The sequence below is a fragment of the Callospermophilus lateralis genome, chromosome 19, assembly GCF_048772815.1.
Source record: "Callospermophilus lateralis isolate mCalLat2 chromosome 19, mCalLat2.hap1, whole genome shotgun sequence".
NCBI classification, from domain to species: Eukaryota; Metazoa; Chordata; class Mammalia; order Rodentia; family Sciuridae; genus Callospermophilus; species Callospermophilus lateralis.
Genome location: NC_135323.1, coordinates 38,615,199 through 38,635,025, shown reverse-complemented (window position 1 = coordinate 38,635,025; position 19,827 = coordinate 38,615,199). Strand labels below are relative to the sequence as shown.

Below are 19,827 nucleotides of genomic sequence, written 5' to 3'. Positions count from 1 at the left end.
TTAATACCTTTGCCTAGTATGTATTTTTGTGGGTTTGTCTCTGTGTCTTCTATTCTGTTTCATTGATCTTCTTATCTTTTTGGTGCCAATGCCAAACTATTTTAGTTACTGTAACCCTACAGTATAATTTTAGGTCTGGTATTGTTATGCCTCTTGTTTCGTTTTTCTCACTAAGGATTGCTTGGGTTACTCTGTGCCTCTTATTTTTCCAAATAAATGTTATGACTGCTTTTTCTATTTCCATAAAGAATGTCATTGGAATTTTGATGGGATTTTGCATTGACTCCGTATAGCCCTTTTCTTAATATCACCATTTTGACAATATTGATTCTGCCTATCCATCTTCTAAGGAATTCTTCAATTTCTTTATTTACCATTCTGTAATTTTCATTGTAGAAGCCTCTCATCTCTTTTGTTAGATTAATTCCAAAGTAGTTTTTTTTTTTTGAGGCTATTGTGAATGAATGGCTTTCTTAATTTCTCTTTTAGCTGATTCATCATTGGAGTATAGAAGGGCAATTGATTTGTGAGTTTTTGTATCCTGCTAATTTACTGAATTAATTTATGAGTTCTAGATATTTTCTGGTGGAGTTTTTGGGTCTTCTAAATACAGAATCATGTCATTGGCAAATACAGATAGTTTGAGCTCTTTTTTTTCCCTATTTGTAGTCTTTTTAATTCATCCTTTTGCCTAATAGCTATGGCTAGAGATTTGAGGATTATATTGAATAGAAGTGGTGAAAATGAACATCACTGTCTTCTTCCCATTTTTAAAAGGAATGCTTTTAGTTTTTCTCCATTTAGAATTATGTCAACCTTGGTTTGTCATATATAGCTTTAACAATTTGAGGGATAATCTTTTTATCTCTATTTTTCCTAGTGTTTAGTTATGAGTTGATGCTGTATTTTGTCAAATGCTTTATCTGCATCTATGAGATAATCATGTGATTCTTAAGTCTATTGATGTGATTATTTTTTTTCCTTGTGTATATATGGATATGTTTTCAACATTTTTATTGATTAAAACAATGATAGCAGAATGCATTACAATTCTTATTACACGTATATACCACAATCATTATCCAAAGTATGTGTGTGAAGACAAGAATTGGGTGTCAACATACTTTATATACAAACACAGATATGAAAAATTGTGGACTATTGATGAGATTATTACATTTATTGATTTCCGCATGTTGAACCAATTTTGCATCCCTGGGATACAACCCACTTGGTCATGGTGCACTATCTTTGAAATGTATTTTTGTGAGTGATTTAGCAGCATTTTTTGAGAATTTTTGTATCTATGTTCATGTAGGATATTGAAGTTTTCTTCCCTTGATATGTCTTTGTTCGGTTTTGGTATCAGGGTGACAGTAGAAAGAGTTTGAAAGAGTTCTCCTCCTTTTCTATTTCATGGACTAAGTTGAGGAGGATTGGTATTAGTTCTTCTTTAGAGATTTGGTAGAACTTGTCCGAAAATCCTTCTGGTCCTGGACTTTTCTTAGTTGGTAGGCTTTTAATGGCTTCTTCAATCTCATTTATTGAAATTGATGTGTTTAAATTTTCTATATCCTCCTGGTTCAGTTAGGGTAAGTTATATGTTCCTAGGAATTTATCAATGTCTTCAAGATTCTCTAGCTTATTGAAGTGTAGATTTTCAAAATAGCTTCTGATTAGCCTCTGGATTTCAGTAGTGTCTGTAATAATATTTCCATTTTTTAATTTTTTATTTGTTTTAATTAGTTATACATGACAGTAGAATGCACTTATATACTTTGATATGTCATACATAAATGGGATATAATTTCTCATTTTTTCTGATTATACAGATTATAGAATCACATTAGTCATACAGTAGCATATACACATAAAGTAATTATGTCTCTTTCAATCTACTGTCTTTTTTTTTTCTTGAGAGAGATATACTTGGCTTCTTTTATTATTGCTATGCTCCCCAGGGTCTGCTGACTCTGCCACTCCCTACCACTAGCCTGAGTAGTGAGCCTATTGTGAGAAATCAATCTACTATCTTTCTTATCCCCACATCCCCTGCCTTCCCCTCCTTTCACTTCCCTCTACCTAATCTAAGGTAACGCTATTCTTTTTTTTTTTTTTTTTTTGCATTACAATTCTTAATACACATAGATACCACAATTTTTGTATAAAGTATGTTAACACCCAATTCAAGTCTTCATACATGTACTTTGTATAATGATGTCCATCACATTCCACCATCCTTGCTAATCCCCTGCCCCCTCCCTTTCCCTCCCACCCCTCTGCCCTATCTAGAATTCATCTATTTCTCCCATGCTCTCCCTCCCAATTCCACTATGAGTCAACTTCCTTATATCAGATAAAATATTAGGTATTTGGTTTTATTGGGATTGGCTGGCTTCACTTAGCATTTTCTTCTCCAACACCATCCATTTACCTGCAAATGCCATGATTTTGTTCTTTTTTAATGATGAGTAAAATTCCATTGTGTACACATGCCATATTTTTTTATCCATTCATCCTGCTATAAACATTGATGTGGCTGTGTCCCTGCAGTATGCTGTTTTTAAGTCCTTTGGGTATAGTCTGAGGAGAGGGATAGCTGGGTCAAATGGTGGTTCCATACCCAGTTTTCCAAGGAATCTCCATACTGCTTTCCAAATTGGCTGCACCAATTTGCAGTCCCACCAACAATGTATGACTGTATTTTTCCCCATATCCTTGTCAACACTTGTTGTTGTTTGTCTTCATAATAGCTGCCATTCTGACTGGAATGAGGATATTTCCATTTTCATCACAGATTTTAATAATTTACCTTTTTCTCTTCCTCTCAGCTTGGCTTGAGGTTTATCAATCTTGATGATTTTTTTTTAAGAATCAGCTTTTTGACTCATTGGTTTTTTTACATTTTTTACATGGTATACCTCTAAATGTGATTAGTCATTTTTTTCTAGCCACTTTAAAAATTATATCCTTATTCTGTATGTTAGGCATTTTCATAATAATGTACTTAGGAGTGTGTATATTTGGAATCCAAATATACAAAATTACAACAGAATATACAAAATTACAACAGACACACTCCTAAGTACATTATTATGAAATGTGCTTTTTGTATTTGATTTTCCATTTCATTCTTAAGATTTGAAATTTTTTCTGTTATTATTTCACTGAAAAGATTGTGTATTCCTTTGATTTATACTTCAGATTCTTCATCGAACTCTGTTAATCTTCTATTTGGCTTTTTGATATTATTCCATATTTCTTAAAAATTCTGTTCATGGTTTTTAAACATCTTTTCTCCATGATCAACTTTTATATTCAGGATTATGTTTTTTGTCTTCATTGCTTGAAAATCTGTCTTCCAAATGGTCTAGTCTATTGATGATGCTTTTCAATGAATTTTTAATTTGGTTTATTGGTTCCTTCACTTCAAGAATTTCCAACTGATTCTTATTCAGAATTTTTATTTTCTTATTGAAGTGCTTTTACACTTCTTGTATCTTGTCTCTGATTTAACTCCTTATATAATTTTTTATCTTTTAGATCAGTTTAACTGTAAACTTTCTAAATTACTTCTCTGACATTTTTTCCTCTGCAGTCTTGGTGGATTCTGCTATTGAGTCATTCTGGTTTGTTTAGGATGGTTTGTCCCCTTGTTATTTCATGTTGTTTAAATGTCTATCCATCTATTCAAATGGATATGAAGAAGTAGAAATTCCATTCTAGGAGCTTTTTAATGATCGGATAGTTTTGCAATGCTTCACAGATTAGAGGACAGGCAAATAATTGCAACCAACTATGCATACAATATATATCAATATTAAATAGTCCATTCCTATTTTGACAATTACAAAGTTGACACAGTAAACAGAAATGGTAGACTCATCAATTTCTACCAATAATACAGTCAGTAATTATGAATTTTATCTGTCATAAAATCAAACAATGGGTGTTATTGATGACTTCCACTGTATTATTTGTTACAATAGCATTAGTGGTGGGATCTGACATTTTAGAAACTAGTCTTAGAATAAGTTAAGCATAGAATTCTTTATGGGGAAAGAAGAAGAGATGTGGGGTAGAAAAGGATTATAGTTTTAAGAGGTAAATAAGAGAGATGAACAGGAGACGTAGGATGTCTTGTTTATGAAGGATGAGGAGAAAAATAGAAGTAAAAGAATTTAAAAAATAGTAAAATAGAGAACAATAGAGTTTGGCTGTTAATAAGAGAAAAGAGATAATTAGAAACAAAGGGAAACAGAGTTGTAATGCAGACGATAAAAAATCAATTCAAAATGTACTAATCAAAAATCCTCACGCTCATAAAACAGAGTAAGAAAAAATAACTACCTTGAATAAATGCTATAAATGAGAAAGCAGTAAACAAATATGTATATGTAAATGTATAAATTTCCTCACAGAGAAGCAGTTTTCACACTGCTTGAAACTGTGTCAGAGCTGTGAGAGAAGCCACTTCCTGCTAATCTCCCATCTTGTCTCCATCATCAACTTTCAGATACTTTTTAAATGAACAAAAAGTCTACTTTGTATACTTTAAAGATAGGAATTTTCTCAGGTTTTATTGCATTCTTGTTAAAATCAGAAATCACATATGAAACATGATTTATAGCCATGTTTCATTTAAAGTAACTCTTTAACTTCATACTTTCTTATAGATTTCCTCCTTAACAAGACCCCTAAAATGCAAAAAGAAATCAATAAATAGGATGCCATAAAACTAAAAAGCTTCTTCACAGCAAAGGAAACAATCAAGAATGTAAAAAGAGAGCCTACAGATGGGAGAAAATCTTTGCTACCGACACCTCAGATAGAGTGTTAATTTCCAGGATACATAAAGAACTCAAGAAACTTAACAGCAAAAAAATTTTAATAATGTAATCAATAAATGAGCAAAGGAAATAAACAGATACTTCCCAGGAGAATAAGTATGAGTGATCAACAAACAAGTGAAAATATTTAACATCTCTAGCAATTATAAAAATTAAAATTAAAACTACACTGAGAGTTCATCTCACTCCAGTCAGAATGGCAATTACCAAGAATAAAAGTAATGATAAATGTTGGAAAGGATGTGGGGTAAAAGCTACACTTGAACATTGTTGATAGGACTACAAATTGGTGTAACCACTCTAGAAATCACTATGGAGATTCCTCAGAAAACTTGGAATGTAACCACAATTTGACCCAGTTATCTCACTCCTCAGTTTATATCCAAAAGATTTAAAATCAGCATACTATAGTGATGCAGCCACATCAATGTTTATGGCAGCTCAATTCACAATAGTTAAGCTATGGAACCAATTAGATGCCCTTCAACAGATGAATGGATAAAAAAAAATAATAAGATACATGTGCCCAATGGAGTATTATTCAGCCATAAAGAAGAATGACTTTATGACATTTGCAAATAAATGGATGGATCTGGAGATTATCATACTAAGTGAAATAAGACAGTCCCCCAAAACCAAAGGTCAAATATCTTCACTGATATATGGAAGCTAACCCACAATAAGGGGCAAGAGGAGAAGAATAGATACTTATTAGAATAGACAAAGTGGGATAAAAGGAAGGGAGGATGATAGGAAAAGAAGACAGTGAAATGAATCTGAAAGAGTTTTCCTATGAACTTGTATGAATATACCATAGTGAATCACACCATTATGTACATCCATAAGAATGGGGTCCTAACTAGAATAAGATATATTCCATGCTTGTATAATTATATCATAATGAATTCTACTGTCACATATAACTAAAAAGAGTTGATTTTAAAAAGATGCCCTAGGTGTTGTAAGGAAATGGAATTGGTTTTGTAAAATAGACACATGCCCTTAAAAATGCTGAAACAATGTCCTGGAGTTCCCAGGTGAACAGAGCCCCTCACCTGGGTGAATTTTTCTTTGCATCAAATGAGCTCTTTTCACCTGCAATCCCAGTGACTCGGGAGGCTGTCAGTAAGATCGTGAGTTCAAAGCCAGCCTCAGAACTTAGCAAGGCCCTGATCAACTTATCAAGACCCTGGGTACTATGATGAGAATTATTGAAACTCAAATCATGAGAAAACCTCATACAATTAAATTGAACTCACAATTTTTTTGCTATTAAGAGCATACACTATATATTATTCTAGGAATTCAATGAAAAACACTGACTAAAAGATAATTCTTTTTAAAAAAAGACTTTAAAGAATTATAGAACACCTCAATTTATACCCAAAGAACTTAAAATCAGTGTACTACAGTAATGCAGTCATGTTAATGTTTACAGCAGCTCAATTCACAATAGCTAAAACTATAAAACCAACCTAGGTGTCCTTCAATAGATGAATGGATAAAGAAAATGTGGTATATATACTCAATGGACTATTACTCAGCTTTAAAGAAGAGTGAAATTATGGCATTTGCCAGTTAATGGATGGAGTTGGAGAATAAGCAAAATAAGCCAAAAAACCAAAGGCCAAATGTTTTCTTTAATATGCTAATTCATAATAAGGCGGGGAGCACTAGAGAAGAATTGCATTACCTTAGATTAGGTAGAGGGAAGCGGAGGGAGGGGAGGGAAGAGGATGTGGGAAAGACAGTAGAATGAAACAGACATTATTACTTTATGTATCTATGTGACTACATGACCAATATGATTCTGGAACATGTACACTCAGAAAAATGATAAATTATATCCCATCTACGTATGATATGTCAAAGTGCATAAATGCATTCTACTGTCATGTATAACTAATTAAAACAAATTTTAAAATTAATAAAACAAATAAAGGAAAATGATTTTAAGTGTAAGGGAACAAAATAACCTATTAAAACACCCTACCTTTTTTCTAGAAAGACTGTGACTTATGACTAAATGCTGAAAGCTACAATTTGACATAAACTATACTCTATGAAATTCCCATTGCAAGACAAATTGACCAAAACAACTCACCACAGTAAATATTACTCTTGTGATGGGACTCTTATCCTGCAGAATGGCATTTTATGTAACAGACAGCATGAAGTTTATACCTATTATCAGTCCTTGAAAACCAAGCAACTTTAAAAGTTAGCAGCAGTTTCTGCAAGTATAAAAATACACATTTATTACATAGCATTCATTACAATCTATATCATACAAACTCAAAGGATTTTAATGCATCAGATTAATATATTATTGACTGCTGAAATAAAATAAAATTACCTGTAGTCTGTCTTTAAATCATACCATATAGTACTTTACAGCAATATCATCAAACTATTCACATAAAGCTTCATAAGTGTATCTAAGAGAAGACAGAGTATGGGAATACTTCTTAAAGAAGATTAGCAATAATTTCATATGGTTCAAATTTGGTAGATTATTTTTCTACATGGCAAGATGAAAGAAAAAAAAGGCTAGAATTCTTATTTTCAGAAAGTAGAGAATAATTTCTTTCAGAAAGACACTCCAAGTCATTACAGCTTCATTCACAGCATGCAGTTCTGACAGTAGTATGCCCTAAAGGAAAGGGTGTCCCCATTGACTTTATAGATTATACCACAAAAGATGCATATGGACAATTCTGTGACATAATATGGAAGTGGCTGGCTCTAAGATGAATCTACTTCACAACTGAGATGGCCAGTGTCATGAAGACACTTTGGGTAAAAAGCCTAAAAGTTAATTATAATGATTAAAGCAAACAGGGTCATGTCTCCCAGAGACAGGTAGCACCCATAGCCAACATTAAAATAACTTCTGTCTTGGGCTGGGGATGTGGCTCAAGTAATAGCGCGCTCGCCCAGCATGTGTGAGGCACTGGGTTCGATTCTCAGCACCACATAAAAATGAAATAAAGATATTGTGTTCACCTAAAAAACTAAAAAATAAATTCTTTAAAATAAATAAAAGATAACTTCTGTCTTAAGAGAATACTATTTCATAACTTATAAATTCATCTTGCAACTTTAGAATGAAGGAAGAACATCTGATATGACCGTTCCTGGAAATTGATTTTTTAAAAAATTAGAATAAGCTAGTTTGTAGAAGAAAGGTCTATTTGGTAGTGGGCTAAAAGTGATCACATGGGCTCTATTTTATTTCTTATAAATTAGTAGTTAAAATGAAGGACGATGCACATTAATTTTTGGTGCTATTCATCCACACCAGTTAGAAAACCCTAATAATTTATTCCTAGGTGAAGAAATATACTGGCATCAGCTTTAAGAACAGACAGAGGGAAAAGGTCCATGCATATACAATAAACTAATGGGATCTAAATCATCTACAGTTCAGAAGTCCTTTGGGTTAAAACTATAGGGAAAAAAATCAGGAAGTAAGAAAGTACAAAGCCAAAGACCATCTGAGAAAACAGGCAGCCATTTAGTTGAGTATTCTATTCTGTGACTTCTCATAACCTGCCAATCTAAAAACATTATGGAAAGTATTATTTATAAGTAATATTTTCCCTTGCTGAGTTGAACGTGAGAGGCATGGCTGAAGAGAAGCATTTCAACCAATAGATGTCATACTTTGCTCATGGATAGGTAACAGTATTTGTGTAACTGAGAAAAGACTTTTGTTGTGTTTTCCCAGCAGGAAGCTAATGAATGCTATCAGGAGGTCACTTTCTTAATAGGAAAAGTTACATATCTGGGGTGTGTTCCTAGTACACAAGTGTCTTTGGAAAGGGCACTAAAATGAGCAAACACTTCTGTTATGGTTTAGATATGGGGTGTCCCTTAAAAACTCATGTATGAGACAATGCAAGAGGGTTTAGAGGTGCAGTGACTGGGTTATGAAAGGTTTGACCTAGTCGGTCCACTAATCCACTGATAGAAATTAACCGGGTGGTTACTGTAGACAGGAAGGGCGTGGCTGACAGAAGTGAGTCACTGGGGTGTCCCACTGGGGTATATATTTTGTCCCTGAAGAGCCGACCTTATCAGTCTGTGTCTGTCTCTCCCTCACCCTCTCCCTTTCCATCTCTCTCCTTCCTTATTATCATGTTCTGAGCTTCTTTCCTCCTCCCCATCCTTCCACTGATACCCTGCCTCATCTTGGGCCCACAGCAAGGGAGTTAGTCATCTTTGGACTAAGACATCTGAAACCATGAGCCCCCAAATAAATTTTTCCTCCTTTATAATTGTTTTTGTCACAGCAGGGAATAAAAAAAAAAGCTGACTAAAACAATTTTCATCTTTCTCCTCCAGATCTGTTTTTTGGAGGCTTTGAAAAGCAATTCGACACTACTTGGAAAAACAAATCAACAACCAAAAAAAATGACCAATATACGTGGGCTTCATGGCTCTTGTATCACTCGAGTTTTCTCCACTCTAGCAACATCAGTGGACTGGTTCCTACAGTAATCCTGTGAAGATATAAGATGCTACAGAAAAGACTGTATTTGGGGTTATAGGGTAAAAATATAATGTTTTCTCTAAGACATTAGAGTATTAACTATAGGTTGTTACCTATCTGTTGGGGACATGGCCCTGTTTGCTCTAATCATTATAATTTACTTTTTTCTGTATTCTTACCCCCCAAAAAACTAATGGTTTTTAGATGCCTAAGACCCCATTTGTTTATTTTATACATTGCATTTCACCTAGGAATAAATTATCAGGCCTTGACTGTCAGTTGGAAAGGATAGTACTACAAATTGATGTACATCTCCCTTCATTTTAGCTATTCACCTACAAGAAATTGCTTAGAGCACACTAGCTCAAATTCAAGGAAAGTTTTTTTATATGCTTTACTTCACTTCCACAAATGCTTTTCTTCTTAATTCTTTGATTATTGGCCTTTTTATGGTCTGCTTATTAAACACTCCATGCACTGTGAAGAGTTTTTTGGTACCATTCCCTTTGCTCTCGGGCTCTGATTCTTTATTTACGATATCCTGGTTTTCTCAGAACACCGACCTCACAGATTTGTTGACAGGTGTCTGTACATGTTTCCCTAGCCCTCTTCATGTATCCCTAAAATTCCAGGACAGGACAAATCTCATGATTTAATAAGGAAAGGCTTATCAGATATTAGGTGATAAAATCTTTAGTATTTATGTTTTGCCAAGTAGTCTCAAAATAATTGTTTAATTGCCCCAGTATTTGCAACAATTATCCTTATGCTACCTGTCTCAGATACCTTCCACAAAGGGGTCATAATACTGTCTGTATATTGTTGTTAGCCCAGTTTCTGTTCTTGTAGACATCCAATTCTTATTATAGCAAAATAACTTTGGTTAATGTCTGTACCCATCATTACACACTACTTCAGGCACTGCATCTGGACTGTGCACATTTTTCATAATTACAGAGCTGGATGATAAGGCTCATCCCCAAGGCACAGGACCAGAGGAACCCTTCTTTCCCCATTCTCCTCTACGGTGGGATTTCATATAAAGTTTGAATCTGCTTCCAAATAGCCTGAATGGAGAGCTACAGTGTTTCTCTGAGTCCTGACAAGGCTAATAGCTTCACCATGGAGCCGTACAGCTCTAAGTCCTTCAGCTGCCTTTAGGAGTATGTCTTTCTGTCTCTCTTGCTGTGAGTTGGCTTTAGGAACACCAGAAGTATGTGGAATTGACTAAGTAAACTGTTTCGGAACTATTTTTTTTTCCCTTTGTCTGGCTGCTTTTGTGTTCTTTTTGAGAGCCCAGTTTTGCAAACTGGTCACACCATTTCTCAATCATGTGCTGGAGTAAAAAAGTTACAGAATGCATTTGTGAATGCCACTCTATAGTATACTTTTTTATATAACCTGGTGGCTGCTGACCTGCCCTGTTAAGGAACTGGGTATTCCAGAAATGAGGTTAGAATTGCTAAATCAGAAAAACTCTTCCCTTTTTTACTTTGACCTTGAAAAATTCAATCCACTGTAGAGGATATGTCAGTGGATATGAACACACAGTGTTCAGAAATCTGAGAAGAAGCATGGTCCTTGGAGTTCACTAATGAGTCTGACAAAGATAAGTTAGAATAGCCAGGTCTTGGGCAAATATTTTGTTTCAGGGTAAAACCTCAGTGCTTTGATTCATGTCACTACTTTTGCCCATTTCAATCCCCATGCCTAAACTCTATTTTATTCTGATGGGATAAAATAAATTTTATTCCCTCGATTTGCTAAGACTTAGGCCGTTGGAGACAATCTTCCTCTTTACACAAGAGACCAGCTTCACAGCTGGTTTTATATTGTTTCTTTGAATGAGTGCTCCTGAGATAGCTCAGTGTGTAGTCTTGGTCACCTGAAGTGGGCTCTGAGCAGCACCTATGTGTCTTTGAACTCTTGAGAGTATCTGCTGTGTTTGGCAAGGAATATCCAGATAAATCTGCATCGAAGGGTTAGTTCTAGGAATGAAACTATGAGATACCACAGAAATGGTCACTGGCTTGGATTTACTGAAAGGTATCAATTTCCTTCATTACCAGACAAGCTTTTATTTTTTTATTTTATTTTTTAGTTGTCAATGGATCTTTATTTTATTTATTTATATTGGTGCTGAGAATCGAACCCAGTGACTCACACAAGCTAGGCAAGCGCTCTACCACTGAGCCACAACCCCAGCCACAAGCTCTTATTCTTAATGATCTGATTTAAATGGTATTTTCCTTGTTGACACAGTGCCTGTAACTAAACATGTTTTACTCATTTCCTTCAGGGTTTAATTCTTCTTCAGATAACCTTCATCATTTTGAGATAGAATAGCATTACAACTACACTTACATAACTTTTTCTGCTAAAATTCCTTAATGTAGGAAAGTTTTGAGTTTAAGGAGTTAATGTTGGTTCCTGAGCATCAGTGGTACTGGCCACAAAGTTTCTGGAGCATCTGCCACAGCTGTGGACAGGTAGCTGGGTCTAAAAATGCCAGATGGAGCCCTGGCTTATCTCTCCCCTGTGTGATCTTTCTGGACTTTATTGAAATATTCACCAGCTTAGATTCAAGAGGTTCTTTCATTTGAATGTCTTCATGTTTAGAGTGATCTAAGTCAAAACCATGCAGGGTTAAAAAATTTTCCAGCTGAAGCTGGCCAAGGTCACAGTGATTGAAGGTTAAGATAAAATCCTTGTTTCTGCTACACTGACCATTCTACATCATCCTATTTTCCAAGCTATCATAGGAGGAGTTATTCAGTTGGAAGCTAGAGATATCTGTCAAAAAATCAAACTATGATAAGCATTTTTACTTACCACAAATATATTCTGTGTTGTCTTCAACTACAGTTAGTTCAATGCTCTGTTTATATACAGTATTCAAGTTCCCACTCTCAAGAATGAAATAATCACAATGTTTCTAACTATTAATAGAGCAGAAAAAAAAATACCTGTTGAGGTATGAATGATTCATTTCAGTTCACAAGGAAATGGGCTATCTTGGGGATAAGATTTTCTTAAATCAATAAACACAAGTAAATATTTACTCTCAGGGACATTCTCTTTTATGTCATATCTTACTAAAACTTCTCCCAAGAAGGAAATAATTTCTTCCCCAAATATCCTATAAGCAATTTCTAATCATAAATTGTATAAGCAGGTAAGCCTATGAAAAAGGAAAAGATTAAAGTGTTATCTTTTATTTAACCTGTTTACAAAGCACATTTCATATATGAATCCTGATTTTAACAAAATTCATAAAAACTTAGAGAAATAATTCTATCTTAAAAGCATACAAAAGGATGATTTTTGTGTATTTAAAAAAATCTACAAAAGTTTCCCCTAAAAAAATGTGCTACTTTCAAAAGCAGTTTGGGTATAGAAGTAAATTTTAATCAGTGGAGTAAAGCTCTAATTTAAGCCTTGGCTTAACACTAACAATTTATACCAGTGACTTTGTCTTCAAAATTAGGATAATTTCAAGTATTCTCCATAGAGTGTTTGGGGGTGAAGAAATATACTTTGCTAGTAAACTGTATAAAGTGTCAATAAATCAAGACATATGAAAAGTACTACTCATGAAAAGGGCACCTTGAGAAGAGGGCTCCTCTTTGGGTATATGATAAAGAAAATGTAGAGGTAGCCAAAAAGAAGATGTATTTTTCCTGACTAGTTAATATCCATTCATTGCTTTCTACTATTCTCCCAAACTGGAGGTACATGAGGAAGAGAAAAGAGTTTGCTAGAGCTGTGTGCCTGCATTGAGATATACTGCAAACTTGTTGTGTTTCTTGCCCTGATAACTGAGAATAAAAGGGAGGAGAAATGTTGGGACCAAAGGGAAGTGATATCTCCAAACCCCTTCATAACAGTCAGTTATTGCAGTAGTGCAATTTCAAACAACAACTGCATCATCATCACCTCCATTTTTAGATGAGGAAATTGTATATCTGGCAGGAGATGGGACTGAGAATTTAACTTTGGCTCATCTAATTCCAAAGTTCTTAGGATGTGTGTTTAAACAACTATTTTCTTATCAGTCTGTGATGTGAGTCAGTCATGCTTATTAGCCTCCTTAAAGGGAAAAGTTGTTTCATTAAAAAAAAAAATCTGCTATGGCTTGGCATTATTTCCTGAGCTTCAGGAGTCCTACTGAGAAAGTCATTGCCTGAGCCTAAAAGCTGGAGTGTTGGTTCTACATTTTCTTCTAGGCGTTTCATAGTTTCTGGTCTAATTTCAATGTCTTTGATCCATCAGCAAAATATTTTTAAACTGTTCTAACATGGATATAACTTTAACCGTTTTCATCATTTTAATAGACTTGTTTATAAAATGTAAATATTCTAGAAGTATTTTTGAGAATTGCCAATTAGAATAATTACCTTTGACTTGTATTTATCTTCTCTTTATCATTTCCTTGGGTCATTACTCAGACCCATGATCATGGAGATCTGAAGAAAAAAATATTTCCTGACTATTTCATGGGAAATCCTTCAACAGATAAAAATTAAAAATTTTTAAATCATTATTGCCATTGGAAATATGTAGTAGAGAAATTAGAAAACATTCTTTGAAACGTTAAATCTTCTGTTCTTTGAAGTACGTGTAGATCTAGGTCAACTCTCCACTAATTTCTGCATGTAGAACATTCGCTCCAAGAGAAATTAGTGGAGAGTTGGCCTATCTCACAATAAAACAGGAGATATTGGAGGTCTGTATTATGGTGGAAAAAGTAAAAGACAATCTTTTAGACCTGAAAACTCCTTTTCATATACAGTTTAGCAAAGCGGTACAACATATTAAGATCTGGCAGTAAACCACACTAAATTTTTTGTTCCTCCCTTCCTTAAACAACTAGTTCAAGGAAAGGCCCCAAGATATCTCTGAGGCTCATAATCTGGCAATATTCATTCTATCATTCTTAATGTGTTTGTCATACATATGAAGCAATGTTTGATGTGCTTGAGATAAAAAAGTCTATAAAACAAAATCCCTATAATTTGAGAACATTATGTTCCAGTGGTACTGAGGCAGAAATGCATCAAGTTGTTTAGTGTTTCTCCCTATTCCTCATAGAATGCCTCTCGTATATTTCAGGAGGTAAAGCATCTAAGTGATGACTGAGTTCTGGGAAGCTGGAGCTGCACCCCATGTCTGATGTACATTGAGTAACATGTTCACGGTATATTATCTTTTCCTGAAGATCCCACAATGCTCAGAATCATGGGCAGGGTCATGTCATAAAACCAGGATATAACCCAGTATTTGGTGTTTAGATGTGTTAACTAAAAGCTTATAGTAAACTAAATTTGGTCCTGGTCTTTTACAGTTGATTATGTCCAGCTCACTCTATTGCTTCTGAGTTGATATTGACAAGGCCAGGCTTGTGTTCTTGTTTTCCCCTCAGTAAACTGCAGGCAGAGAGAAGTTAGTGTCTCAGCACTGTACCCAAGGTTGGTTAGCCCCTTGAACATTTCCTGCTTACAGGATAGAGGCTGGTGAAAATCTGCAACTGGGCAATTTTAACTTGCTACAACCAAATCAGGAATATTATCTATGTGTCTTATAAAGGCAACAGACAATTTGTTACTTATTTATCATGTTTATACTGTTCATATGGAAGGTGAGGTAGCTTATAGTTATCATTTCCTAATTATGTGGCCATTTATCCCCTGCTTTGAGTATTTCTGGAACAGGGATGGACCAAGCACTTCTCTGTGCACACATATATTAAATATGTCACAGTCATCTGAAGAGGCCATTACTAAATTCTCACTATGTGTCATATGGTCAAATATTAATGGGGAGACCCAAAAGGGTCTACAAAAAAACTACTAGAACTAATAAATGAATTCAGCAAAGTGGCAGGATATAAAATCAACATGCATAAATCAAAGGCATTTCTGTATATCATTGACAAAACTTCTGAAATGGAAATGAGGAAAAACACCCCATTCACAACATCCTCAAAAAAAAATAAAATACTTGGGAATCAACCTAACAAAACAGGTGAAAGATTTATACAATGAAAACTACAGAACCCTAAAGAGAGAAATAGAAGAAGATCTTAGAAGATGGAAAAATATAACCTGTTCATGGATAGGCAGAACTAACATCATCAAAATGGCGATATTACCAAAAGTTCTCTATAGGTTTAATGCAATGCCAATCAAAATCCCAACGGCATTTCTTGTAGAAATAAATAAAGCAATCATGAAATTCATATGGAAAAATAAAAGACCCAGAATAGCAAAAGCAACTCTAAGCAGGAAGTGTGAATAAGGCGGTATAGCGATACCAGATTTCAAACTATATTACAGAGCAATAGTAACAAAAACAGCATAGTACTGGTACCAAAACAGGCGGGTGGACCAATGGTACAGAATAGAGGACACAGAGACTAATCCACAAAGTTACAACTATCTTATATTTGATAAAGGGGTTAAAAGCATGCAATGGAGGAAGGATAGCATCTTCAACAAATGGTGCTGGGAAAACTGGAAATCCATATGCAACAAAATGAAACTGAATCCCCTCCTCTCACCATGCACAAAAGTTAACTCAAAATGGATCAAGGAGCTTGATATCAAATCAGAGACTCTGAATCTGATAGAAGAAAAAATTGCCTCTGATCTACATATTGTGGGGTCAGGCTCCAAATTTATTAATAGGACACCCATAGCACAAGAGTTAATAACAAGAATCAACAAATGGGACTTACTTAAACTAAAAAGTTTTTTCTCAGCAAGAGAAACAATAAGAGAGGTAAATAGGGAGCCTACATCATGGGAACAAATTTTTACTCCTCACACTTCAGATAGAGTCCTAATATCCAGAGTATACAAAGAACTCAAAAAATTAAACAATAAGATAACAAATAACCCAAACAACAAATGGGCCAAGGACCTGAACAGACACTTCTCAGAGGAGGACATACAATCAATCAACAAGTACATGAAAAAATGCTCACCATCTCTAGTCAGAGAAATGCAAATCAAAACCACCCTAAGATACCATCTCACTCCAGTAAGATTGGCAGCCATTATGAAGTCAAACAACAACAAGTGCTGGTGAGGATGTGGGGAAAAGGCTACTCTTGTACATTGCTGGCGGGACTGCAAATTGGTGCGACCAATTTGGAAAGCAGTATGGAGATTCCTGGGAAAGCTGGGAATGAAACCACCATTTGACCCAGCTATTGCCCTTCTCAGACTATTCCCTGAAGACCTTAAAAGAGCGTACTACAGGGATACTGCCACATCGATGTTCATAGCAGCACAATTCACAATAGCTAGATTGTGGAACCAACCCAGATGCCCTTCAATAGATGAATGGATAAAAAAAAAAAATGTGGCATTTATACACAATGGAGTATTATGCAACACTAAAAAATGTCAAAATCATGGAATTTGCAGGGAAATGGATGGCACTAGAGCAGATTATGCTAAGTGAAGCTAGCCAATCCCTAAAAAACAAATGCCAAATGTCTTCTTTGATATAATGATAGCAACTAAGGACAGAGCAGGGAGGAAGAGCAGGAGGAAAAGAATAACATTAAACAGAGACATGAGGTGGGAGGGAAAGGGAGAGAAAAGGGAAATTGCATGGAAATGGAAGGAGACCCTCATTATTATACAAAATTACATATAAGAGGTTGTGAGGGGAATGGGAAAAAAAAAACAAGGAGAGAAATGAATTACAGTAGATGGGAGGGGAGGGGAGGGGGGATAGCAGAGGATAGGAAAGGTAGCAGAATACAACAGTTACTAATATGGCATAATGTAAAAATGTGGATGTGTAACCGATGTGATTCTGCAATCTGTATTTGGGGTAAAAATGGGAGTTCATAACCCACTTGAATCTATGAAATATGATATGTCAATAGCTTTGTAATGTTTTGAACAACCAATAAAAAAAAAAGAACCACATTATCTGTGTCTTCCCCAACAGGTACATTCGGAGCAATGCTACATCCATATTAGGTTATCAAGTTTTTAAACTGTGGAACTGAGCAAATTTATGTCTCTCTGCTGGTAAAGTCCCCAGTACGAGAGGTATCTGAACAAACGGTTAAGGGCCAACTAGTGAGAATGGTGAAGCATATGTCCACCAGTGCCATTTGGAAGGCCCTTAATGTCCCTTCCAACTTGTGATTCCACATTTCCATGAAAACTTAATCAGATTAGACTGAATTCTCTAAAACTCTCAAGTTTTAGGTTTCTCCGCCCTTAGTCTGTATTTGGAAGACCTCTCATATCCTGCTCTATACCTGCTCCAACCAATGCTTGATCATTCCTCCTCTCATCTCCAGCCCCAAATCGTCTGTTTGTGCCTAATCTGAGAAAAAGTAACAACCTCAGATACTTCTATCCTGAGCCCTCCCTGATATACCATTAGTCAATTATCAGTTAACTTTGGGGGTTCCTTTCATTTCTCCCAAAGTTATTTTCTTCTTTTATTCAACCAATAAATAAGAATAAAACACCAAAAATATATATATTAATGGGGGACAACAGAAGGCCATTCACCTCTAATTAAGATGCCCAGATCATTTTAAGAGATTCTTTGTTGTCATGTCACTCTATTACCATAATTTTTTAAAATATTTATTTTTTAGTTTCAGGTGATATCATATCTTTATTTTATTTTTATGTGGTGCTGAGAATTGAACCCAGTGCCTCGCACATGCTAGGTGAGCACTCTACCACTTGAGCCACAATCCCAGCCCATCTATTACCGTAATTTTTAACAGTGGCTTATAAATATGAAGGTGGAGTGATTCAAATCTTCCCCCCTTTTATTATATGTTCCAGTAAAAATGGATCTTGAAATTTATGATTCAGAATCATCATCAAAAAAAATTATATTTTAGGGGTACAGTTATTTAGTTTTCTTTATAATTCCATACCACTTTTAGTAACCACACCCATTTTTGAAGTCAGGTTTAAAAGAGGCAAATCAGTTATTTTAAAATGGTGTAGTGACAATAGCTCTCTTATTAAATCTTAGTGGAAAACACACTTATGATCTGAGAAAAACATCATTAAATATTAAACCTGCACTTGAAAGATAATAACTTGTAACATCTGACTGTGCTGTACAAAGAAAAAACCATCCAAGTTGGATTTATTTGAGATTCATTATCACATTTTCTTCTAACTTTGAGAGAAACATCAAAATCCACATTTTCTGGGGTCCCTGGAGTACTATGGGCTGAGTGTGGGGCCTGATGCTTCATGGGGAAGCAGCTTCAAACCCTGTAATGTTACCGTTTGTATCCATTTTCGGTCCTTGCTTCCGGGACAAGTTACCATACACTTAGTGGCTTAAAACAGCAGAAGCTCATTGCACACTTTCAGAAGTCAAAAGGCCCACATGGCCCACAGAAACCAAAAAGCCCAGGGTAGGGACAGAAGCTCCAGGGGAGGTTCAGTGGTCTTGCTTTTCCAGCCTGAATAATCCAGGGTCACCTCCCTATCAGGAGAAGCAGCCTTCTCCCATCTGCTCCCGACACCCTCTCTGCCACGTAAAGCAACACACTTATGGGGTTTGAAGAGCAGGACGTGGATATGTTAGGGTTAGGGTCCTCCCAACTCACCACTGGAGTTTCAGCAATGTCCACTCCACCACAGACAGTGGCCAAATCTTTACTGTATGCCAGATGATTTGTCTTGGGGACATCAGAGAGCAAAGCCTGGGGACACCCCTGCCCTTCAGGTCCTACTTCAGGATAATTCCCCAATACAGATGCAGTTACATGAGGAAGAAGGGTCATGAGGGAGCAGGCTGGGTGCAGGAGAGCGAGCCCAGGAGTGAGGTAGGGTCTGGAATGAAGGGCAGGGGCTTTCTGCAAGGTGAGATCAGAGCTGCCTTCTGAAGGGACAGTGGCCTTCTGATGACCTTCTGTTGATCATCAGAGGTTGTGGTGACCCATGGTAACCAAGTTTTTCATGGAGTTTTTCCAGTCAGTAGTAAAATTAGAAAAACTGGAGAAACAGGGATAAAAGAGTAAGCCTAATGATCAGTCCATACTAGCTCATCACCAGCATCAGCTCTCCCCTTACCTGATAATGTCTAACCACATGCGACAGACACATGGATTGCATCAAGGTGGAATAACTCAGCCAACAAAAGATCAGGGTTGTCAACCCGTGTTCCTGTGCAGAAGACATGCCAGCTGGCCTGCCCCACCCATGGCCATGTGACAACTGCACACAAACAAGGTTACTTTTGTCCCTACCTAGGAACCCAGCAAAGCACAGGTTTACCAGGTGGCCTCTCTTGGCCACATGGAGTCTTCTAGTTATCGCTTAGGGGTATTGAGATGAAAATATGGGACACAACATAGGACCCCACCCAGAAGAAGCAAAGCAGTCTCTCCAGGGCATGCCTGCCATGAAGAGAAGTTTCTGTAGGGCAATTTGGCATGAAGCCTTGACCCCTGCAGGCATCCACCCTTCTGAGGAC

The 19,827-nt window shown here is 35.9% G+C and overlaps 1 pseudogene; it reads right to left on the bottom strand.

Annotated features, from left to right (window-relative positions):
- Positions 1 to 10,228: 10,228 nt before the first annotated feature.
- The window catches only part of LOC143638266 (rho GTPase-activating protein 20-like), a 64,702-nt pseudogene continuing 55,103 nt past the window's right edge, over positions 10,229 to 19,827 (bottom strand).